The 6,493-nt window shown below is 36.7% G+C and overlaps 1 long non-coding RNA gene across 1 annotated transcript; it reads left to right on the top strand.

The window, feature by feature from the left end:
• Positions 1–2,236: 2,236 nt before the first annotated feature.
• LOC107789069 (uncharacterized) lies at positions 2,237–4,587 on the top strand. Its single transcript, XR_001648766.2, has 2 exons — positions 2,237–2,852; positions 4,274–4,587. It is a non-coding gene; the product is annotated as an uncharacterized LOC107789069 (long non-coding RNA).
• Positions 4,588–6,493: the final 1,906 nt, after the last annotated feature.

Genomic DNA, 6,493 nt, shown 5'->3' with positions numbered 1-6,493 from the left:
GAATTGTCCTCTAAGTGCCTCGTATCTAGCCACAATAATTCGATTCAGTCAATAAAATTTATTGGAATTAATTTCATAAGAAAATGTAAATTTTCCATTAAAATCCGAAATTAACTCAAAAAATCGCCCGTAGGGCCCATTTCTCGGAACCCAACAAAAGTTACAAAATATGAACGTCCATTCAACCACGAGTCCAACCATACAAATATTTCTCAAATCCGACATCAACTCGACCCTCAAATCTTCAAATTAAATCAAGAGGGTTTTCATAATTTTCCAATTTAATTCACCAATTAAATGTTAAAAACAACCATAGTTTCGGGTAATAAACCAATATTAAGTTAAGAACACTTACCCCGTTGTTTTCCTTGAAAATCTCCCGAAAATTCTCTCTCTCCGAGCTCCAAATCGGTAAAATTGGAAAATGGGATTCGTCCCATTTTCAGAACTTAAACTCTCTGCCCAGTCATTTGCTCTACGTGATCGCGAAGTACAATTTGCCCCTAACCAGTTCTAACCTTACGCGATCGCGGACCTGACCATGCGATCGCGATGCACAACTTCACAGACCTACGCGATCGCGGACTCATCCACGCGATCGCGAAGCATAAACGCGTGACCTCCACTTCTGCTCTAATTAATCTACGCGAACGCGACATTCTTCACGCATTCGCGAATAACAGACTCCCACAGCTACGCGATCGCGGCCGTCTTCACGCGATCGCGAAGAACAAAATAATCACTGCCTCAACAAGAGTACGCGATCGCGGTTTCCTTCACACGATCGCATAGAGCAATTTCACCTCTGCCCAAACAAGCCTATGCGATCGCGGACCTTCTCATACGATCGCATAGAAGGAAACGAGTGACAGAAAACCAGCATTCTTCACCTGGAATGCAAAGTCCAAAATTGATCTGTTAGCCGTCCGAAACTCACCCGAGGCCCCCGGGACCTCAACCAAATATACCAGCAAATCCTAAAACATCATACGAACTTAGTCGTGTCTTCAAATCACATCTAACAACACTAAAACACGAATCACACATAGATTCAAGCCTAATGAACTTTGAAACTTCTAATTTTTACAAACGACACCGGAACCTATCAAATCACGTCCAATTGACCTCAAATATTGCACACAAGTCATAAATGACATAACAGTGCTATGAAAATTTTTAAAACTGGATTCTGACCCCGATATCAAAAAGTCAACCCCCCGGTCAATCTTCTCAAAAATTTGACTTTCGCCATTTCAAATCTAATTCCACTACGGACCTCTAAATAATTTTCTGGACACGTTCCTAAATTTAAAATCACCATACGGAGCTATTGGAATTATTAGAATTAAATTTCGAGGTCGTTTACACATAAGTGAATATCCGGTCAACTTTTTTAACTTATGTTTTTAATTGTGAGACTAAGTGTCTCATTCCACTCTGAAATCTCTTCGGACCCGAACCAACTCACTCGATAAGTCATAAATCAACTGTAAGGTATAAATTGAGCAGTAAACGAGGTTGTAATACTCAAAACGACCAGTTGGGTCATTACAATAGGATACACCAATCCCTAGTTGTATTTTCTAACATATGGTACACCATTAACAAACCAGATTGATTATATGGAAGATAGGTTGCATGTACAGGTTACTGTGAACACGTAATTTTTGCCTCACCTGAAATTGCTCCTAAAAGATCCAAAAAATATTTTGTCAATTATTTTGATTTTTCTTGAAACTTTTTTAAAAAAAATCTTTGTTTGTATTTTTGCATTATTTATATTATTATGAGCATGTTAAATCATAGAAAATCACCAAAAAATACCTCTTTATTTAATTTATCGCATTTTCAGATTCTAATTGCATTGCTAGCACTCAAATGCATGCTAATTGTATTTTTCATTAAACACAAAATCATAAAAATATATTAGCTAATAACTCTGCATTTTTGGACCTACTTACTCATATAATTAGTAGGATAATTTATAATTTTTATAGTAAATCATTAGATAGAATCAGTAAGTAGGCTAATTTTTCAAATGGTATGTTAGTTAATTGGTGGCTAATTGTAAAATGAAGAAGAAGGAAGGATATGGTTGCTATGCTCAAAATGAGATTGGGCCACGATTTTGGGCCCAGTTTTACTAAGAATACCCGTCCAGTCCAATCCAATACCCTGTCCAAACAATCTTGCCATCAGACCATCTAAACAACGTAGTCTCGCAACATAGCTATGACATTTCATTGTTTTTCCCTTTTTAATAAAAACGATTGATAAAAATTTAATATTTATAAACCACCCCTAATCCCCGTTCTCTCTCATCTCTCTTGGGCGGCCGAAAATTGCTTTCGTCGCCCGTTGTCCCCCCTCCGCCTTCATACCACCGTGGACCATCGTCTGACCGCCGCCAAAAATTGCCTCACGGTGGTGGCCCAAAATTTTCACCAGATACTTCTCACTCCTCCTCATCCCTAATCTGTCAACCATTTCCTCAAAAATCCACCCAAACTCCATGATTAGTGGATCTGAGAATTTAAGAAAAATTGAAACTGCCCCTTTCTTGATTCCTCTTCAATTCTTACCCCGTCTGAGGTTAAAATTCACACCAATCGACATCTCTTGATGAGTACTGGCGATTGGTGGTGGTTTCGTCTCATTTCATGGCCATCGGGTCCCGGTCAAATTCTAGTTGACCGTCCAGTCCTCTCAAAGCTTCTTCGTTCTTCACCTCCAGCATGCAGGACCTATTTCTACATATAGCATTGGCCAGCGTGACAAATTTCGGTTGGAGCTTGTGTAGCAATCCTCTGGCTCGTCGGAATTTCCTCTTGACAGCCCGTTTGATCCATTAGGTATACCCTTCCCTCCTATTCTTCTACGTTTTTCTTTTTTATGTGTTGTCATTTGTTTTGATTCATAGGTGAATAATCGCATGTTTTAATTATTGATCAAATAGCATTAGAAGTTAAGAGTATTCTTCTGTTAGTTCGATTATGTGTTAGCTAATTAGTTTATGAGTTAGCTTATTTTCGATTTTTGTTGTTAATTTTTCATATATTTTGTTAGTGTTTAAATACTGTCTTAGTTAGTTTGGTTCAAATTTAAAAGAAATTAGGCTAGATCATTAACAGACTTATCAAAAATATAGAAGACCAGTGGGCTTTGAGCCCAGGTCGACATGGCCTATTATTCTTTTGGCCCAAGGCTCACTGCCAGAAATTTAGTGAAATATGTAGTAAAATAAGACTAGTAATTGTGTTAAAAGATAGCTAATTTCTGAAAATTGGTAAATACTTGAAGGATAATTAAGGAATTTCACCCTTAGAGAATCTTTTAGGAAACTTCTAGGAAGGTGTGGAAAATGATTAATTTGCAAAGAAGATGTAGAAGGGTGTGCTATTAGGGACTGTCGGAGTAAAAACTTGAAATAAGAGGGGTAAAACAAAAAGAAAAAGTTCAAAAGAGACCTAACTAATAATCTATAAATAAGGCATTCCTCCTCACAATTTGGGCATGTATTCACAGTCTGAAAAATTCGCGCGCACACCCATTTCACTCTGAAAATTCAGCGGTATTCAAAAACAACTGAAAACCAAAAATTTCGAAAGTTAAAAAATTCAAAAAAGAGATCTAAGATCAAAGACTCCAAAAATAAAAGAAAACTTAGGATTTCAAAAGGATTTGAAGAGTGTTTTCACCTATGATCGATTATTCCTTACTTGCTGGGTTCCAAATGAGTTATTCCATCTTAAATACTTTATTAATTGTTATTGATTCGCTGTTGATTATGTGGTTTCGTAGCTGAGCTCCCTCTTATAATTTTATGACCTTTATTTGGTCCTAAATCTCTCTCGTATTTCAGTTTTGAAGGTTATTTACCTACTGCTTCTTATAGATCTCTGAATGTATTTAGTTTTATGATGATATGGCATGTTTTGGTATTGAAATTGAAATGCATTCCTTGAATCATGTTGCTGACGCTTAAGTAGTTTGTAATTCCTCAAATTGAAATCAAATAAATTGAAATCATGTTGGTTCTTCATAGATCTATGTGTGTCCAGATCCATTATTGCTCTTCGCACGATTTATGTTTTTAGATAAGATGTTTTACATAGTCAAATCTAGTCTGTTTTGTGATAATATTTTTGTGTTTGAGTAAAAATGGAAATTTGCCGCTAATTGTAACAGATTGATATCTGTTTAGCTTAGTATGATACATTTTAGCAATTTGAGAACTAATATCTTCATGTTATTGGTGATTGTGAACACTTAGTAAATTTGTTAGAGATCGGGTTTGAGTTTGGTAGCCACTGAAGTTTTTCAGCACATGAGTTTGAAGGTTGAATGAAGAGTCTAAACTTGTACGAGTCAAAGGCATTAGGAGATATGAATTAATTATCTGAAACCTTATTTGTTATGACATTGTTTAATTCCAGAAATGTAGGATGTTAGTTCATAAAAGTGTTTGTTATTATAAATTCAAGTCATGATTTCTGATGTAGTGAATTGGTGTTGTAATTTTAAATCCGGATGAACATGTACTCATGCTTAGATTAGTTCATACATATTTCATTTTTTGCAATGGTGTATGAAATTGTGAGTTGTAAATCACTAGGCTTTCGTTCCCAGAGGCCATTGGCCAGAGTAACTGGCGTAGCAAAGTGGCAGAATCAGATTGGAGTCATGTGGACTCTGAACTCCTAGCTAATTTCAGTACCATGTCCATTTAGAGGTCTACATCATGGCCTAGTTCTCAAAAGGCTCAAAGGATGCCTTGGGCTTTAATCCGAAGCCCATTTGTACTCACAAGTGACTTATTGGATGTCCAATCTGGGTACTCAATAAATTTAGCCCATAATGTTACCTTCACAATAACAATCCATGTAGAATTAAATAATTGAAAAGAAGAGATATAGTTTAACTACAAGCCACTACTAATTAACTAATGAGGATTCATTTATTAATACAGATAAGTTGTTAATCTACCAAATCTATTTTCTCAACTTTTCTCGTATTTGTTATGAAGGAGGCCCTTAGTGTTTCAAAGTTCGCGAATTCACGAATGAAATTCTATAATTCTTGGACTCCACAAGCAATCTCAAACGTGTTGAAATAAATAAAGCGACCTTGTTAATATCACAAAATCCAGGAGTGCCTCACACCTTCTCTCGGATTAATATAATTCATTACACGGTCTTCTGTGTTTCGCAAACTTAAACAGAGTCAAACTTACCTTGATATGGAATATAAAATAATTGGTGGCTTGGAACACCGTAATAAATAATTTCAAGTGACGACTCTTAAAATTAAATTAAATAATCCCTTTTCAATAATATCACTTAAAGTGGAAAAACTCCTTTCGAAAAAAAGGAGGTGTGACAATTTTGGTGACTCTGCTGGGGACATGAACCCAGAACTTCTGGTTCAGGGTTCAGAATTCGAGCTTAGATGACTCTATACTTGGCTTTCTTGTTTATTGTCTGATTTTATATGTGTGAGCCTAATGTGCTAAATATCGCTCTTTACCGTGATATTTTGTGAGCTGAACATAAAAAGTGTTACGACACCCTTCTTCTCGAACCAAAAGCCGCGTTCGCGTAAGGCAAAATCCCTGGTCAATCATTCCCTTCTCTGCGATCGCGGTTCCCAAGTCGCGATCATGTAGCACAAACGAGCAGCCCCAAATTTCTTCTTCGTGATCGCGATGCACAACACCAGTCCCAAAACACACCAACCAGTCCCAAAACATAATACGAAATTGGACATGGAATTAGGAATAAATTATATATTTGAGTTCGTGGTGTTATGGGTAATATTTATCTTCAAACAATTTCGAAATCTAGGTACGTGGGCCTGATGGTTGACTTTATTGACTTTTCTAGCGGAGTTGGGAATTGTTTATTATATGCATTTGAGTATATTTTGATTGAATTGCATATTGTTTGAGTAGTTTCGGATCGTTTGGCTTGGAGTTGAGGTGTTAGAGAGGCGTTGGAGTCAGTTATGGAACTTCGGAGCAATGTAAGTCTCTTGTCTAACCTTGTGAGGGAAAAACTATCCCCTAGGTGATGTAATTATTATGTGCTACTTTTTGTGGGTGCGACGTACGCACGAGGTTACGAGAGTCCGTACGTGGCTAAAGCATGTTTATGTTCGAGTATACTTAGGACTTTACCATGTAATATTTGAATTATTTGAACTCATTCTGCTGGCTTAATTAATTGAAATTATAATTGAACTTGATTTAGAAATTACATATACATTAGGCCGAGGTTATCACCTTGAGGTATTGGCAAGTTATTTGAGAATCGGCAATGGTTATACTCACATAGTATTCATATACTGTATCGTAAGCACGTGCCTCGTAATTCAAAAGGTTCTTTCCTTTCTTGTGGAGCGGACCGAACGCCTTGGCAGGATCATGTATCTTACTCTTATGGGAGTGGTTCGTTAACCTCGGTATTATAGTAGATGCATCTATGGATCGTGCTGC

Source organism: Nicotiana tabacum, chromosome 9 (assembly GCF_000715075.1).
Source record: "Nicotiana tabacum cultivar K326 chromosome 9, ASM71507v2, whole genome shotgun sequence".
NCBI lineage: Eukaryota > Viridiplantae > Streptophyta > Magnoliopsida > Solanales > Solanaceae > Nicotiana > Nicotiana tabacum.
The sequence above is the reverse complement of the archived record's forward strand: the minus strand, read 5'-3'. Positions and strand labels throughout refer to the sequence as shown.